We start from the raw sequence: 19,206 nt of genomic DNA, 5'->3' as shown, positions 1-19,206 counted from the left end.
GCAATGGGTGAAGTCATATTTTGCCCACACAGCTCTCCTAAGCCTCAGTACTTTGAGTTTTACTTTGCTTGCCTTGGCTTCTGAGGCAGCTGGTGTCTGGAGCTGAGGCACTCCGGTGTTTTACTTAGTGTCCCCAAAAGACCTGCAAACTTAGCCAAGCTTTTGGGCTTGAAAGAGATGAGCTCTGTAGCTTGAATTGTAACTGGGTGCCTCTAGTTCTGGAGGCTGTAATGACTGCAACCTTTTGAAATCTTGTTCAAACTGTTTTTGTTGCACTCAGACAAGAGTGTTACGTTCTTTGTTTCATCTCCTAAAAGGCAAACTTTTCTGTATAGGCCGCTTGTGGCTTTTCGAGTTTGATATATATGGGTCAGGGGAGGAAGCAGGCATAGACTGTTGGGAGTTATCAAGCTGCTGAGAAAGTCCTTCTGAGTGCATGAAGTGGGTTTTAAGATCCCAGCTGGATTTTTGCAAATAACCTCTGTCTTAATTAGGAAAAGAAATAAGCCGCCAAATGTGAATTGCTTCCAATTTGTGTGTACACAAGCGAGTGGGCTGACTGTTCTCTGAGACAGAGCTGTGTGGTAAAGGGTTACATCTTTAATTCTGAGCCCCTTCTGGAAGGAAGCGCACAACATCTCAGCTACCATTACTGAAATGTCTTTTTTTTTTTTTTTTTTTCCAAGCAGAATAAAAATATGCATTCAGTAGTTAAAATTGAGGTAAAAGTTTGCATTGTGTTTTGGAATGGCTCTTCTTGATGCCTGTACACCTTTAGGGACATGTCATCACAGAATCACAGACTGGCTGAGGGAAGGGAACTCCAGAAGTCATCTGGCCCAAGCTGCTGTAATCAAGCAAGGCCATCCACAGCCAGTTACCCAGGACTGTGCCCAGACAGCACTTGAATATCTCCAAAGATGGAGACTCCACCACCTCTCTGGCCAGCCTGTGCCAGTCTTGGTCACCTTCACAGTGAAAAAGTGTTTCCTGATGTTCAGAGGGGCCCTCTGTGTTTCAGTTAGTGCCCATGGCCCCATGGCCTCTGGCCCTGGCACTGGGCATCACTGACAAGAGCCTGGTTCCGTCTGCTTTGCATCCTCCCTGCAGGTATTTATAGACCTTGATGAGATTCCCCTGAGCCTACGCTTCTCTCGGCTGAGCACTCCCAGCTCTGTCAACCCTTCATCATTGAAGAGATGCTCCCCTCAGCATCTTTGCAGCCCTTTGCTGGATTCTCTCTGGTCTGTGTGCCTCTCATACAGAAAAGCCCAGCACTGGACCCAGCACTCCAGGTGTGCCTTCACCAGTGCTGAGGAGAGAAGGATCATCTGCCTTGAACCTGCTGGCAGTATTTGGCCTAACACAGCCCAGGGTGCCATTTGCCTTCTTGGCTGCAAGGACTCATTGTTGGCTCACGCTCAACTTGGTGGCCACCAGGACCACCAGGTCCTTTTCTGCCAGAGTGTCTTCCATGTGGATGAACCCCAGCACCACAGCAGGTGCCTGTGGTTGTTCCTCCCTGAGTGCAAAACTGTGTTTCTCCTTGTTGAACTTGATGAGGTTTGTGTAGGCACACCTGTGGTTCCCTGGGTCTTCTGGCACATCAGGATTGACATTTGCTTTCCTCCAGTCTATGAGTGCTTCTGCCAGTTGCCATGGTTGATTTAAAAAATTACTGAGGCTGGCCTTGCAGTGGCATTCCTAGATACATCCTGTTAGGGCCTGTGTTCTTATTTAGAGTCTCTATCTGTAGATGTGAACAGAAACTCCTAGAGAAGGGCTGAGGCTTGGGAATCAAGCTGCTCTTTGGTCCTCCTTTCTTCTCTCTTTCCCTCCCTCCATTGCCTGCTGACCTCAGTCCTCAGCTGCTGCTAGAGGCTCTTTGCTCGTATGACAGGGCTATTGTGGGCTAGGCTTTAGATTTAAAACCTTCAGATAATGTGGCTTAAAAGCCAGGACACCTCTTTTGCAAAGGTTCTCGTGCTGTGTGGGGCCACTTCTGAGGTGGGGTGTCATGTACATGCTCAGTTTCGTGTGTCCCCTGTGCAGTGTTTGCTGCTTATTCCTGCCTGAGGAAGGGAGTCTGCCACAAGGACTGGCTGTGCAACTTCAGCTCAAACTGCCTTAACTCACACTATTTACTTTGGAAATTACAGTTTCAATTGCTGCTGATAACCCAGCTGATTGTTATGTTTTACATTTAGCACAGTTTTTTTAGTTCTTTCCTTAATGACTTATGTAAATAATTTTAGAAGACTTAGCATTAATTTTGGAGAAGCTGGCGTATGGGGCTGTGAGGCTAGCAGCAGGTGCTGTAAGTAATCACTCTTCTAAATTAAGCAACACTTTCTGAGGCAGTAGGTTAATTTCTGGGTAAGCAGCCGGCATACAGATTCTTGGAATCAGCTGGATCTTGACCCAGCAAGTGACTCAAGGCTTTGTGTAAGTTTAATTGCTTGAATATTCTCACTGAAGCCTTTCATTTTTAGAGGAAGCTGGGGCTGTACTTGAATGTCTGTTGACATTGTGTTATCACGTTGAAATCTGTGTCACCTGGCTTTGTGCTTGTCTTTGTAGCTCAGTCTTCACTGCCATTTGAGGTGTATTTGGAGCACGGGCAATGTCATGGCTTAACCAGGTCAAGCTGCCTGGAGCCAGGGTATCCATCATAGAATGGTTTGAGTGGGAAGGGACCTCAAAGATCATCTCATTCCAGCCCCCTGCCATGGTCAGGGAAACCTTTTAGTAGACTAGATTGCTCAAAGCCCCATCCAAGCTGGCCTTGAACACTCCTAGGGATGGGGTACCCACAGTCTCTCTGGGCAACCTGTGCCAGTGCCTCTCACAGCAGATAATTTCTTCCTAATATAAAATCTAAACCTTCTGCCAGTTTGAAGTCTTTTCGTCTTGTCTTATCACTGCATGTCCTTGTAAACTGTTCCCCTCCAGGTTTCTTGTAGACAGTATTTGGGTACTGAAAGACCACAGTGTTCATGAGTAGCTCATGCTTATGCTGAAGTCTGTGCTGCTCTGGGTTTCTTTAATTAGTACAAGAGTAAGCAAAGTAGTGCTTGAGAGCTTTATACCATTTCTTTCTCCACCTTTGTGCCTGTGAGAGGATTTCTGCAAAAATATTTCCTCCAACATGTCTAGTGGAGCTCTCCTGGGATCTCTAAGCAGTAACTATTGACCAGTTTGTGCTCAAGTGCTACCTGCCACTTTTGCATTGTCACAGCTCTGGCCAGCATTGTTCTTGCTCAGGACTTGGAGATTGCCTGCAGAAGTGTGACCCACTCGTAAAACCACTCTTGAGTCTGCGAGGCTGATGGGGCCAGTGGTGTTTGTGACTTGAGAACTTAAATGGTTTTTAATAGGCTCTGCAGAGCTCTAAGGAAACTGGTAAAATCTTAATTACTGTTACTACACAGAGTATGCTTTTGGAACACTTTGTCTAACTTGTGGAGTAGGAAGGTGCAGTTTCTACAAGCTCAAGCTCTCTTTAAAATCTATCTTCCGGTGTGAAGATTGTGTCAAAAAGTAATGTGAAAGGTGGAATTTCTACTTTAATGGAATCCCATGTGAAGTGGAATAGAGCAGGAAGAATGCCCTTTTCTAAGAATTCAAGAAAGGAGAGAATTTCAGATAGCTGGAGTGAAAGAATGGATTTTTTGTTGCTTCTATACAACTGTAAGTTGGGACTTGCCCTATCTTTGGCTTAGAGTTGGTGCTTCCTGTGCAGTTGGATGTTCAACCTAATATCAAACTGGTGTTTGAAATAGTATACCTGCTAAAAAGGTCTGAAGCCACTTCCTGCCCTCTTTAGCTTGATTTTTTTGCTATGGTCAATCATCTTCAGACCAAAATGCTCTTAGGCTTGAAAGTTGGTGTTAGGATTCAGTCCTTTCACATTTTAAAAAACTAATAAACCAAATGACAGGCTTATAAAGGTAGAACTCAATTCTTGTGAACAGTGTTACAGAATGACATGTCTTTTGTAATTTTTTAGAGGTCTGTAATCTCTTCTCACTTTTTAGATTAAAACTTTAATGACTTCTTTGCTCTGAAATGTTGAAGAGAAACAGTTTACATGTGGAGAGTGTAACAAACAATGTTGTATTTCTCTATAATGGAAACTAGGTGTATAAGCAACTTGGTTTTTTGATAGCTCAGCTTTGCTCGAAAACCTGAATTCTCATGTAGCTCTGAAGGCAAACAGTCCTTTTCAGGTAACATTCTGGTTCTGTGGGAATTGGGACTGAAATATTTTTAAAAAGAAATTGTGAAGAGGAAGTCATCATACACACTGTCTCTCCGCTCTTTATGGATCTTCTGACAGTGGATGCGTTGTGGTTTAACAAATGATTCAAATGCATATTGATGCATTCAGATGATCTCAGTGTATTCTCTGGGATTCTGTGAGATGTCTGTAAGCTTGGAAATGGAGAGATGCAATGGGCAGGAGCTGAATGGACAATGAGTTGGTGATAGGAGCATAGAAACACGCTGATCTTAGGCTTTTCAAAAGGGGTCAGAATTTGAACTCTCTTAAATTCTGTGGGGTCGAAGGCAGGGAAATCTTTTCCCAGGTGAGTTAGCTCTGTGTGGGAATTTAAAAGCAGCAGGTAAAGAAGTGACCAGATGTTCTACAGATGTCTGAAAGCTTGGCCTTCTGAATGGACTGCAGAAAAGAAAGCGGAGGACTAAAATTCTCTGCTCCAGATTTGTAGATTTTGATAGGTAGTTTAAATAGGTAGTTTAAGAATATTGCTTTGCACCTTTCTCAATGACTGCCCTAAACTCAGTCTATCCAAATATTTTTCCAGGCAGCATGAAGAATTTGTAATGCTTTCTGTTATCAAAAGCAGAGCTTGAAAGAGTTCTGCACCATACCAAAGATATGAATGCTGTGTTAAGGAATTTGGACATATTAATAAAAACAACATATTACTCTACCACTCTCTCATCTGGAATTAAACGTGTCAAGCAAATTGCTGAAACAGTAGATGGAAACTTGGCAATTACATTTGTGTGGCAATTTGATTCTGTTCTCCCAAAATACCTCTGGAGAGCATCCAACTGTAGCTCTGCTCTGAGCCCAAGACTACCCTGCGGATGCTCTGAACACAGACATGTAAGCAGCAAGCTCTGGCGGCCTGATCTGTGTAGTTGCTAGAAAGCTTCAAAATCTGCTTTGCTCTCAGAGGGCTTTCCATTTGGGAAAGGAACTGATGCCATTCCAGTTTTAACTCTGGAAGAGGAAGGGAAAATAGAAAAGCTTCAGAGAAGCAAGTTTTTGTCTAGACTGTGGAGCCAGCTGGGTGTCTTGCTCTGTCTTGTCCAGCTGCCTTGTTTGGGGCTGTGACTTAGTAGTTGACAAGTGCATTAACTCTGTGAAAATAAACCCACTTCTGGTGTGGCAAATGAACCCTGGTCTCCTGTGACCATCCCCTGCCTCAGTTGTTTCAGCATTGCTTTACTGACTCATAAAAAAGCATAAGCTTCTCTTCTTGTCCTTTCCCAGTTATCATTTGAAAAGCTTTCCTCTATTTTTGCCTTAAAAACTACTTCTGAAGTGAAAGTTTTCTTCTGTTTCACTGACTATAAAGTGTGCATGATAATTACAGGACAATTGCTGTGTTAGCTGAGATACTGCAGTGTTTCTGCAGGACAAAACTCTGCTCCAAGCAGGAGCAGTTCAATTTCTCTCACTCAAACCCCAGGGGTCAGGGATGAGGAATTTCCTCAGTTTTGTGCTCAGCAGTGACAGTGCTATCTGTGTGGATACAATTTATTGCACTGTAAGTAATAGTTTAATGGCCTTGCATGTGATAAATGCTGTTTCGTGCTGCTGTGTGGTTTTCAATAGTATTTCAGAGAATTACTTACGCCTTTTAATCTGCATCATTCAAGAAGGCAATATTTTAAAAATGTGATTATGATATCAAGGGTTTGTGAAGTGAAGGGGAGAGAGGCTTTTGCTGCTCCAAAGATTTCCTGTCTAGAGAATGTAAGTCTGAGCACCATAGGATTTTTTTTTTGCTATTTGATTTGGTGTTTTTTAAATTCTTTGAATCAGGCTCCTTTCCTTCTCCTGCATTTGGATCCTCTTAAAAATGACTAGTTTCAGGGAAAAATGCAAGCATACCAAATAACCTGTCATTTGCTAGCTAATTGCTGCTTTTAGAGTGGTACCTGTCATGTTTCTTCAGCAATGTGTCTACTTAGCTGTGCTCTTGCTCCAAAATGAGTCATGTTTCAGTCTCTGAAAGCCCCACTGTCCTTGATTGTCTTTTAAACCTTTTTTCTATCATTTGTTTGGGTTATTTCTCTTGGTTGGTGTCAGGGAGATGCTGTGATAGCTAAAGAGGCTGTTCCTCTTACCTATTGTATCCCAGTTGCTGCATTGGTTATTTACAAAGATATGACCTGGCTTGCACCATAGGTGTTGACCCTGTCTTGTGCAAAGCCCTGCTGCCTCCAGGGATCCAAATAAAAGATCTTTTTAAGAATTAAATGCTACAGATCCTATGCTGTTGTCTGTAGAACCAGGGGTTTCAGTTTGGGCAGCACCCAGGCCCAGTGGTACTGTACAAAGCCTTTGGCCCTGGAATATCCAAGTTCCTCAGCTCTCTGCAGGATCAAGCCCAGATTGGGTTGAAGAGGGCTCATAGACATGTTTCCCTCAGGAGAAGCACTCAGCTCTGGTACATACTTAGCTGGTCAAAATTTGCTTAGTTAAGAGTGGGTCAGGGATGGAAATGTTCATTAGCCAGTGGTAAACTGGTTTCCTGAGCATCAGTACCATTAGATTTGGGTTCAAAGGCACCGTGTGGGCAGAAACTGGCCTCTCAGCCCTCGGTGCCTCCTGGCTGTAAACCCATCCACCTTGTCCCAGGTCGTGTTGGGGATGACAGTAGCTATTTTAGGGCAGTTCTGGAGGTATTGGGTGGGAAAAGATAGAGATTTGGGTGCTGAAAAAGAGTTCTAGAAAAGCATCTGAAGATGGGGGTATTATTGCACAAGTTAAATGATACCCTGGATGCAACTGCTTTGCGGTTGGGGTTGTTTTAAAGTGTGGTTTGTTTGGCATTGAATAGTTATCAGAGAGGTGTTTTTAGCCACTGTGCTTTTAAAATCAGCATGCTAAACTCCCCTGGAGTTGTGAGAATATGTGCATATGCAGACTGGTGTTGGTTGAATTCAATTGTTACAAAACACACTCTTGGAAACCTCATCTGGGATGGTGTTGGCATGTCCCTCACATTTTGCCAGTTTTCAGAAGTTGTCAGGTAGTACTGTGTGGGAAGTGTTACAGGGATAAATCCTGAAATCCTAATTTGGGCTAAACTCCCACTGTATTCAGTGGGTGGCTTGCTGGCATTAAGGCCGAGTACCCCTCAGCTATTACAAATGACCTTTCTGTCCTTTAAAAATCATGGAAACTGAGACTTGATGCCTCTGTCTTCTACTAGATATCAAACTGCAGGATTGTAGCCCTTGGAGTTTGTACATGTGCTGAGATTTGTGAACAAGAAGTTGGTTAACCAAAAACATTTCCAGTTACTGTTCTTTAGATTCTCAGTAGTGCTGATGAAATGCCAAAGATGTGGAAACAGAAATTAGCTGGTGATTTAGAGCAGTGCATGGAGAAGACACTGATTCTGTAGGGCAAACACTGACGTTCTGAAAACTCTACTTTTCATAAATGGAAAATATATAACCCCATGTATTTTAAATTGAAAACTTTAAATTCTTTCAAAATGCCAGCACAAATTTATTGAAATTCTATTTGCTCAGATAATTGATTGTTATTTTTTTAGGAGAATGTTTCTATGAAATGCCTGCAACTTTTATCAGTATATGGCTTTCAAGCAAAATTGAATTACATGTAGTTTAGAAGTTAAGAGTCTGAAAGTAGGTACCTGAAGTTCCTGACTATCACCAACTGATTGAGATCATAAGTTGTTCTGGCTTTGTCTCTATGCAAGAAAGAGGGAAGATGTTGTGTTTGTGTTGGCAACACTTAAGAAAAATCAAACAATATCTCAACAGTAAGAAAGGAAAAAGGCCCAAATCCCTTCAGAAAATGTTGCTGTGCAAACCTTGGCTGGCAGAAAGTTTGCCCAGCTGAAGAGCTTCTTTCCTGCACCTCAGTGGAGCATCATCATTAAAGTGAAGCACACTCTGTATTGTTTTTCTTGCCCATTTCCCCTTAGGTGGTCACTGCCTATTCATATTTCAAGCTCAGGAGGGCTCATCTGTCCCATCACTGGGATTCCAGGGGGAAGAAGGATTTTCAAATCCTTCCATGTTCCCCTTTACCTCTGAGTTCTCCATCAGGATTGTGTACACAGCTCTCTTTTTCTTTTCCTTTTTTTTTTTTTTTTTCCTCTCTTCCTGAGAATATGTTTCTTGTGCTAACTGAAGTTGCAGAAGCACCTGGAAGGGATTCATCTCATGCTGTGTGCTCTCTAACTACCTGAATTGCCTTTCCTTTAAAGAGGTGATTGACTGATAGGAGGAGGACTGAGCAGAATAAGTTGTTCTTTGGCTTTCACCCCTTGTGCCTCCAAGATCACAAATGAGGTCTGTGAGAACTGGGACAAGAGCTGGCATCTGCCTAGTAATGGAACTGTACTCCACACACTAAAATTCATAATGAGGGTGTTATGGTACTGGTCCCAACTATTCTGCTGATTTTTTGCTCAGGGTTGTCACAACCATTTTTAATTTATCTTCATCACTAAACTGGGGCGTTGGATACTGAGGAGTAAAAAAGTGCTTCAGACAAGTAGTTTGAATGATGGTATGTGTCTCTCTCCTTTAAAGCCTCCCTGTCAGTTTGTGTGGCTTGTCATTGCAGGTTGGCAGGAACCTCTGTGTGGATAGTCTAGTCCAACTCCCCACCTAATGTGGTGGCAGCTGAAACAGCTCAGTGGCATGTCCAGTGGGGTTTTGAGCGTGCCCAGGGATTGAAATTCCCATTATCTTCCTAAGCAACCTGTGGTTTTCTGAGTTCTGTGGTTTTGTGTCCATCTCCCCTCATCCCCACCCAGAAAAAAAGTGTGGTTTTGTTGTGGGGTTTGTTCTTATATTTAAATGGAATTTCCTGTATTTCAGTTTGTGCCCACTGACTCTTGTCCTGTTGCTGGATACCACCAAGAGGAGCCTGGTTTCATCTTTACACCTCCATCAGGTATTTATGCACATGGATAAGACCACTCTGAACTTTTTCTTCTCCAGGCTGAAGAGTTCCAGCTCTCCTTATATGCCAGATACTCCAGTCCCTTAATTATCTTTGTGGATCTTTGCTAGACTCTCAGCAGTATGTCCATGTCTCTGTTGTACTGGGCAGGAAGGACTTGTCCTTCCAGATTTGTCTCACCAGCCCTGAGCAGAGGGGAAGGATCCTTTCCTTTGACCTACTGGAAGTTGTTTTTCCTAATGCAGCCCACATGCTGTTGAACTTTGCTACAAACGTGATTTGGAGGCTCATGGTCAACTTGATGTCCTCCAGGAATCTCAGGCCTTTCTCTGCTTTATCTACTTCCTTTCTGCCTGTTGGCTCCCAGTCTGTGCTCCTGAGCTGCAGGGCTTTGCATTTTCCTTTGTTGGATGCAAAGGTTGGTGTTGGCCCATTTCTGCAGCCTGTCCACATCCCTCTGAGTGGCACCATGCCTACCTGGTCTGTTAGCCACCACTTCCAATGCTGCAGCATCTTCAAACTTCCTGAAAGTGAACTCTCTGCTGTCACCCATAATCTTCCCTTTATAAAGAATTCAGAGCCCTGGGTGAAGTGTTTAATGAATCAAATCTCTCAACAGTTCTAGAAAGTACATTGCTGTTCACTTGGGAAAGTCAGAGAGAGATGAGGCAGCCTCAGTAACACTAACAGAACATTAAATGCTGTGCATTGTAGTAAAGGACTTCATTATTATTATTTAGGAGTTTAATTCCTCGAATCTCTGATACTTCATGCAATACCAGCTCTTGTGCTTTGCTAACACCATAGCAACCTGCTATAAATGTCACTCTATAATGTGGCTTGTTGGCCAAAAGCTGGACAAGGAATGCTTTCTAGGGCAGGAAATCCATGGGGTCAGTAAAAAAAGTGCAGTAGAATGAGGGGAAAATCCTACTGTTATTTTATAGTATAGCAAAGCCATTTTTCTTTTTCCCTCCAAAACTGTGCTTGGGAGGAAATAGAGGCAGCAACCAAAATTCTCTCAGTGCTTTATCTATATCCCCCTCCCCCAAAACCTACATCCTAGGCACAGTCTAAACCTCTGGGTTAACAGATGGTGTTGAGAGGGGGAGGGAGGGGGAACAATTTGCATCTAAATAGCTGAAATAAAAAAGGGTCATGTCCCACAGACCAGCCCCACTCACCTGCTGTTTAAATCCCCCTGAGAAACTGGCAAACACACTTAGTTTTTTAATTTCTGCGTCAGCTGTACTTGCTCTCTGAAACTTTCTGCCCTAAAAAAGCTGCCACCCTCTGCATCTTGCTGTATGGATTCTGTTCGGCTCCCAAAAGGACAAACTTTTAAGGCTGTAGTTCTTTGAATGGATTTGACAGCTGTGTCACTTGTGTTCAGCCCTCCCATCAGAGTGACTGCTGCTGCTGTTGGTTGGTGTAATTAGCACAAGCACTAATGATACAGGAAAGGTTCAGAGTAAATGTCACCTCTTCTGTCAGCTTGCAACTCTCATGGCTGCCTGATTCCTCCTTCAGAGGTGCTCTTGCCATCTGGTCCTGTGGACTCATGACGCAATATTCCACGCTGGGTTTGTGGGTGTAGGTGGGATGGGCTCTGGCTCTAGTGACTGCCAGGCTGCAGCCCGGTGGTCATCCTGATCCTGCAGGACCGTGGTATGGCATTGGATGGCCGTGCTTAATCCTGCAGGCATGCAAAGCCAAATTGCTCTGGCTTCCTGATTGTGTCCTGTAAGAATTTCTCAGGTCTAAAACCTTGCTAGTTTGTAATGATTTTGTTTTGGAGTGTAAGAATCATTTGCCCACCTCTGTTTCACATTCATGGAGACTAGTCTGGGTCTATCCCCCAGTCCTGGCAGCAAGAAGTACACTTTTGTCTCTTCAGGCAGACTTTCTCAAAGTTTAAGGCTGTGGAGAGCCTGTAATAAGGAAAGCCTGGCCAGTTCTGCATCATCATGTACGCATTTACCACCCTGAAACCATCCTACCTTATTTCCCAATGATACTTGGAGAGGCAAAAGGGCTTTGCGATGAAGTTTAGTCTTAGTACAAAACACCAAGATGAGCAAAACCTGGTTCTTTCCATCAGTTCCTGGACTTCTACACTCAAATGCTAAAAACAAATAATGTGACAATAGTCCAGGAAGTTCAGGAACTTTATTACTTTTGTCTTATGGATAACCTCTTCTCTACTTCCCAAGAAGACAGAGACATTAAAAGGTTGAGTTTGGCAGACTGGAAGGCTCTGCAGGATAAGGAGTGGTGAAGATGATGTCTGGAGGCCCACCACTGTCTTGTGTGTGTTGATCTGGTAGAATAAAATGTCTGCAATGGAGGATTTATATATCTGGAATTGCAAGACCTCGAATCTCTTCTTTCTTCAGCACAAGCCTGGAGGGAATTGGTGAAGTTAACCTTTGCTAAGTTGCTAGGCCCTCCCTCCCACATGTGTCTTGGAAGAGGAAATGGCCTCCAGAAGTGTCTTCATTTTTCTTTTCTCATTTAATTCCCAAGTATATTTCAGTATTGTGGGTATAGTGGTTGATGTGCATTAGGGCAACATGGATCTGGGCAACAACCTTGTTTACATGCCTCTGGGGAATAAGTTTATTTATTTATAATTTAATATAGATTCCAGTTAATAGAAACAAGATCTGGTATATGAATGCTTACAGAAATAACTGGACAATGCACAATACCAAATTATATTAATTTAGAGCAGTCTGTGGTACTTTATAATGTTCCACAACTGTTTTTCTTTTTAGTGCTTTGTCACTTGAGGATAGCTATGTTTTATAAATGGTCATATCACATGATGCATACTCACTGTCTGGGAGTAAACAAAACAACTGCGTTAACTTGGGTGGTGCAAGTTATATACACACATGCACACATAAATGTGCATGTATGCATGTGGATATATGTGTTTATACATCCATGCTCTCTTCTGTAGGACAGACCTCTGCCCTGCTCCTTCTGCCCCCTTCCCCAGTTCAGAGATGCAGGTGGGTGTCTGGCTCTGGCAGCTGTGCTGCTGGTCTTTGCTGTGGATAAAATTGTTGTGCAGCAGGGCCCCACAGACCATGGTAGGGCAAATTCAGAAATGAAAGATGCTATTGGAAATATTTATTTTCTCTGATTTTTAAAAACAGGACAATGTAAATTGTGGAGCTATAGCAGATGTGTATGTTATTTTTTGACAAAGGAGGCAAAAGGGGGAAATAGAAGGAATTAGGTGCCCTTTGAGGTGAGGTTTGCAGGTAGTGGGATAAAGACTGGGGAAACTGGATTTCATAGACTCCTAATATGGTTTGTGTTGGAAGGGACCTAATGATCATCCAGTTTCAACCCCTTGCCATGGGGACTGCCCTCCACCATACCAGGTTGCTCAAAGCCCCATCCAACCTGGCCTTGAAGACTTCCAAGGATCTGATATCCATAGCTTCTTGGGCAGGCTGTTTCTGTGCCTCACCACCCTCACAGGAAAGAATTCCTTCCTAGTATCGGATCTAAACCAACCCTCTGTCTTATGGCCATTCCCCCTTGTCCTGTAACTCCATGCTCTGGTCCAAAGTCCCTCTCCAGCTCTATTGCAGCCCCTTTAGGTACTGGAAGGTGCTCTAAAATCTCTGTGGAGCCTTTCCTTCTCCAGGCTGAACAATCCCAGCTCTCTTAGCCTGTCTGCCTAGCAGAGGTGCTCTGGCCCTCTGAGCATCTTTCTGGTCTCTTGTAGTTTTGCTCCAGCAGGTCCACGTGCCTCTGACGCTGAGGTCTCCAGGGCTGGATGCAGCACTCCCGGTGGGGGTCTCACCAGAGTGGAGCAGAAGTGGGGAATCCCCTTCTTCTACCTGCTGATCACAGTGGCCTGAGATGTTGGCTGCTTTTATTTTGGCAGGTTTCTTGTATTAAGTGTCTTACCAAGTGGCTGACTGACATTGGAACATTTATTTCTGTATCTTCCCAAGCTCTCTAACTGGAAGAGGAATTTGCTGTACAGAAAGGACCATTCTGGTAGTCTAGAGTGTTACTTCAATCACTTTCTCTGTATAGAACTAAAATACTAAAGAAAAAGATGTGCTGGATTGGAACCATGCCTAAACCAATTCTTGGCACAACAGGATTGTTTTACTGATTTCTAATTAAAGTAGAATTCTAACAAGATTGTTTTGAGCATGCATGCGGCTCTAGTTTTTGTTGTTGGTCTAATTGCCTCCTAAATTAAAGATACCAATTTTCTAATCCACCTTCTCCCTTGGGATACTGGCATTAAAAGAGGGTGTGGAATGCTATGTAGATGATTTACAGGCATGAAAAATAGAAAGTCATCTTTAAAGGCATTAACCAAAACTTAGGTCTTCCCTTTACCTGCGATGTCTTGACAGAGAGACTGATTAATTGTTATTTTTTGGTATGTATTTATTTCTCTGTCCTGACAGGTCTTTTAAATAGTAAGAAATGTAGTCTGAGAAAAATGCCAATAATCTCAGCCTTTAAGGAAGAAGCAGTTAATGAATCTTCAAGGAAATACCCAGAGTCCAGATGCTCTATGGGGAAGAAAAGGTTTGGAGCCAGAGTACCAGGGGCTGGAGACAATACATCATCTCAGATCTAAGATGGAAGCTGTCTGGTGACAGCACAAGATACTAAAATGACAGAATTACATGCTTATTTGCTTAAGACTACTTTTTCTGAGCCTATTTTAAAAAGTCATGATTTGGGATTTGACTCCTTCTATTTAAGATATCCTGGTTAAATTTTATCAGAAATAAAGCATTATATTTTTTCAGATTTTTAATTATCTTTACAAACTGAAACCCTTTGGGGAAGTTTCACCTGTGTGGGATGTAAAGTCAAACCATGCTGTAAGTTTAAAAAATATGTATTAGGCTCAAATCAAACTTCTATTTTTAAAGCTAAAAGGGACCTTACAAAGTAGAAGGCCACAAGTTTCGATGTCTGTTTTATAATATTTTAATAGTGGAGCAAAGACTGACAAAACTTAAGCAAATGCAGAATATTTAGGCTCCTCAGATAAAACTAGATGTACATTGAAGCGTGTTCCCAGGAAAACAAAGAGTTATTTCCAGCCTGAAGAGATTTCTCTTAGAAATAAAAGCAGCCAAACATGTATGTTGGGAGGCTGTGAATCAGCACCTGCAAATGCCAGCAGTACAAGAATAACCAGGAATGGAACAAAAAGTTGGATGTGGTCCTAAGCAACCTGATCTGCTGGAAGGAATTGCAGCATATGGCAGAGGGGCTGGATTTAGTTGATTTTTAAGGGCCCTTCCAACCCAAGTTTTTTCTATGATTCTGTGAAAACATGGGCTAAAAGAAACAACTGGAAAGAGTGGAAGAAGCAACCTCAAACTTGCAAAGGAGATGGTTCACTTAAACTCTGTTGTGGCTTGATTTGGAGGATCTCCTTTCCCACAGCAAATGTATTTTACTTCATTGAATCCCTCTGCAATGAGCATAAGAACAGGAAAGATGGGGTTAGTGCAGGTGCTGCCACAATATGGGTATGAATTGTTAGTAGAGAGGAAGGCAGCACTTCCCTTGACACAAGTGTAAATGGCATAAAGTGAAAGGGGAAAAATTGGTTTGGGAAGTGCATCCCCATGCATTGCTCCTGAGTGTGCTCAGGGATCAAACCTGGGATTTCTTGAGAGCTGTGCAATAGCTGTTTCCAAAACTGACTGCCCTGTTTGTATCTTGAGTTTTTTAGCAAACAGAGCTGTTACTGTAGAGGTGAGAGTTGAAATTATGGTGTGCTAGTTACAGAATTTAAAGTATCCTTTTATACTCTCTTGCCTTGGATAGGAGAGAGGGAGTGTGGTCAGGTAACCTGGGGTGGGTGCTGGGTTTGTGTGGCCAAAACACAGAGAGAGCTTTGGGTTGTGGGTAGGTACCATATCTCTGACAGCCTGCTGCAAACATTCTTGACTCTTAATTGCTGAAATTAGGGGAGGATGATGAGAAAACTGCACCTGGACTTGCTGCATGCTGTGCTCTCCTAATTCTTATGCTGGTGGCCTTAGGAGCAAGTAGCTGTAGGACTTGAGCAAGGTGACTTAAAGCAATGGAAGGGAATACTTCATACGTTCATCTATTTATGTACAGAACAAAATGCCTTAGCTCATACAACTTCCTAGAGCATCTGTCTTTGGTTGTTGTCGTCATTTTGGAAATCGGTTGAGTTTTATCTACCACTTAGCAAAGGTACAACATTGTCTATAGAGCTTCTTGTCTGCCCAGTAGTGACCATAAAAAGATTTTTAGCATTTTAACTACACAGAGGACAAGCAACAACCTGACAAAGCAGTCTTGAGATGAATAAAACATGCATACTAGCAATCCATCGTAATCCATCCATCAGTGAAATCCCAATTCTGCTGAATGTGCAGTTCATATTGTTGCTAATTGTATGATGTAGATGCTTGTCCACTGGGAATTGGATGGAGATTACCAAGTCACTTGCTTCAGATGCTGACAGGGCTGTGAATGGGAGCTCAGTCAGTCTCCTCTGGGTTGAGTTTTATGGCTGCAGTGCTGCTGCTGCTTCTTGAGAAAGAATGAGTTTTAAATACATAGCAGTGAAGATTCATGTATCCTCCTGAAAGCTGCTTATGTCACTGTAGCAAGAGCAGAGGGCAGGAAGATCTGTGCCCCAGAAAAGCCTTGCTCAAAGATGTGGAGGAAAACCTTGCCTGCTATATCTGGCCTTGCAATTAACTCCTACTCCTAATTACATAGTGCCTTAAAATGGGCCTGCCACTGTAATAAATGATGTTGTTATATTTCCTTTTGTTCAGTGGAGTAAAAATAGTTCACTTGGCTCATGGGCTTTATTTAACTGAGCACTAATGCAGACTTGGTTGTAATGTATTGCAGAAACAGCAGTTCCTTTGTGGCAGTCCTATAGAGCTTTCTTTTCTCTACTGGCATACAGTAAGTATGATTGGAATCTGAGTAAATGATGTGATAAAAGGCTTGATGGTGCTTCCTAAAAACAAACTGTCACTCATTAAAGGACGATGATTCTTAATGGACTAGTTAGTGCTCTGCAGTGCATTTGGTACAAGTAAGGAAGTCTAGGGATGTGACACCTTGCCGCTATGGCTCCTCCTATATGTTCTAGAATCATAAAGCAGGTAGAATAGGGAGTTTTGCTAGATAGCATATAATTATAAACACAGAGGTGATGTTCTTGCAGCAAAGAAGACTACTGAGACAGTTTAATTAGGGGAGAAACCATAAGCCACCATAAGCTTTTTCATTGTGCCTTTTAGATGAGCTGCTCATAAAGCATTTAGTGTATTGCACTTGAATCATTGCAAACCTGAAGCAGATTTATGTGCAGTTCTCAAATTGATTGTCTTCACTGATATTAAATTAGCTCTTGCAGCGCTGGGTATTTGATGGTCTCTAAATTCAAACCTCATATTTGATGCAGAGCTTATCCTGTCTTTGGAGAACTATTCATTCTCCCCTCTTTTCTCAGCTTTGAAGAACCAAAACTTTTAACAAAGTAACATGAAACTGAACCAATCTTTGTGATTTTATTTAATTGAAATCTACTGCCGGTATGAAAATCCTGGCTAGTAATTAAGGGAATGTGACAGCTTTGCCAGTCATTACACAAATACTACGGAGCACTGGGCTTCCTACTGTCATTAGCTGCAATGAACACAATGGCGCTATACACAGGAGCAAGAACTACTCTGATGATAAATGTTTGCACTTCCAATTAGTACTGAACTGTTGTGACATTTTCCCCTCAGTCTAATTGAGGGTCTTGGGTGGTTTCATTCACTAACAATAACTGGGTTGTCTTCTTGCTCTTTACTTTCCCGGCAACAAAGCAGTTGAATGAGTTTTGCTCTTAAGAATATTGGTTTCCTCCTTGCAGGTTTCTGTGTCTCAGTGTTTCTTCACCTCAGAAAAAACTCAGCTTTTACAGGTTAAGGTAAACTTTCATCTATTTATGTGTTGTGGCTTTTTGACCACTGCATTGCAGTGTCCTCTGTGCCTATGGGATGTTGTTGGCTTGATCTGACAGTGTTCTCATTTTCTTATATAGTTCTTAGCCCCACCCCCCATTGCTAAATGACAGATTTCTGGATTTAAAAAGGTGCAGTTTTTGCAAATGCTGACATGTTTTTAAAGTGTGAATACATCGTACTGGGAATTATTCCACATTAGGAGATAGCAGGGCTTAATTCTGAGCCCTGTGTTCTATGTACATCTTCCTGCATTGGAAACTTTTGAATGGAATAATGATTAATGATTCGGCTGCTCTCAGTTGCTGTTACTGCTAATGTGTAGTTGGGACTCTGAGCCAAGTAACTTAGGCAAGAGTAGTGGGGGTGGGTTTAACTGTGTGCATTAATATATTCTCTTTATGCTGCATCTAGTCATTTCCTCTGGAGCACAGATTTCCTCCAGGAAACCTGCTTATATGGGCTTTGGATATGCTTTAACATAAGAGGCCTTTATTTTTCCCACTCTGCTTAGCAAGCTGCGACTCCAGCGCCTACTTTGACTTGTGTGGTTGAAGCCCTGCCCTCCTGTGAGCAAAAGCGGAACAGGAGCCAAGGCTGCTCTGCGCTGTGCTGGAAAAGGGAGCCTGTCCTGACATCTGCAACAGCGAACTTGCTTGTTCAGGCATGTAGCTGGGGGAGGGGAGGCAGCGCTTCTGGAGGTGAGGAAACAAGGAGGATGATTTGTGGGCTGAGAACTTTTAAAAACGATACTCTTGGTTCTTTCTATTGCAGCTTTGATTTTATTTTTTTTTTTCCCTCCTTGAATATGGATGCAATTTATTTCTCTTGGGCTGTTTAAAAGCATTGTTCGGAGTGGGTAAATGCTCAGTCAAAATGAGGAGGCTGCTGCCCAGGGATGGGATCGGGCAGAGCTGATCTCTGCAGTTCTCCAAGTTGGAGTACTGGAGTGCAAGTAAGGGGAGTTCATCACGTGTTCCAGGTACTTGGGCATAGCTGGCATTGATTGTGAAGTGGCTATTGTTTGAGACGGCCATTTATTTGTGCAACAGCTGAAGCCAAGTCTAAACACGGCAATTTAAGCTGGCATTGCCTCTCTGTGGTTTTGGATTCAAGCCTAATGTGGTGAAAAGGGCTTGACCTGCCTCAGCGCTTCTAAAACCCTCTGTGTGTCTGGGTTACTGTCACAGTGGTCGTGCATGGGCCCACACTGTGGAAGCTGGTGAACATTGGGCCTTGATTCTTTCCAACAAAACAGAAAGAAGCTTCCTTAACTTGAATGAAAGGAGAACTCTGTTGCTAGGAGTCGAGTGGTTATAATTAGTCTGTTCTTCTTTAGAAGCGTATCTGTGCAGTAGGATGGGTTAACATGGGTATCTGCCCTGGGAGAGATTTTCCAGCTCCTCTTCCCACTGCAGTCATGTCCACATCCTTCTGCAAAATCTGGGCTAGGGAATCCCACCTTGCATTTAGCCGAAACTGCTGGGGTTGAATTAAAGGCTTTTTTTTAAAAGGACTGTCCAGACTTTTGGCTTTTAAAATTCCAAGCCATGGACTTGTCCAGCTTTTTCCTGTTGAGTTGTAAGTGGTCAGTCATCCTTTATGTCTGGCACTATGGAAATAATGCTGGCAGTGGAGCAAGACTGCAACTGGTAGTTGGCCATCTGCCATGAGAGTGTCTCCCTTCCCCCTCCTCACACCCACCCACCCACTCATGCTGTAGCAATGGATGCATTCTCTTCTACGTGTATACTGATGTTGAGAGATTATTCTTTCATTTAATTTAGCGGTTTCATCTGCATCTTTAGGTGTTGGCAGCACCTGCAGGGGTCTAACAGGTAAGTTCTAAAAAGACATCAGCAAACACTTCTGTTTTGTAATTATTTATTTGAACTTTATGCAAACTTTGTTTAGTCTGTTGGGGTTTTTGTGTTGTTTGTTTGTTGTTATTTTTGTTTTGCTTTTGTTGTAGTATACATGTAA

At 42.8% G+C, this 19,206-nt stretch overlaps 1 protein-coding gene across 40 annotated transcripts in view; it reads left to right on the top strand.

Moving 5' to 3' along the window:
• PAK1 (p21 (RAC1) activated kinase 1) overlaps window positions 1-19,206 on the top strand; it is a 76,191-nt gene that overhangs the window by 17,755 nt on the left and 39,230 nt on the right. For 8 of the 40 annotated variants that reach the window (XM_072925989.1, XM_072926098.1, XM_041714894.2 and 5 more), the window contains exon 2: window positions 9,124-9,199. The exons of 8 other annotated variants lie outside the window; for them this stretch is intronic. The gene's annotated coding sequence lies outside the window, so the exon portion shown is untranslated. 40 annotated transcript variants of the gene reach the window in all.

This window comes from Taeniopygia guttata, chromosome 1, assembly GCF_048771995.1.
Source record: "Taeniopygia guttata chromosome 1, bTaeGut7.mat, whole genome shotgun sequence".
NCBI classification, from domain to species: Eukaryota; Metazoa; Chordata; class Aves; order Passeriformes; family Estrildidae; genus Taeniopygia; species Taeniopygia guttata.
The sequence above is the reverse complement of the archived record's forward strand: the minus strand, read 5'-3'. Positions and strand labels throughout refer to the sequence as shown.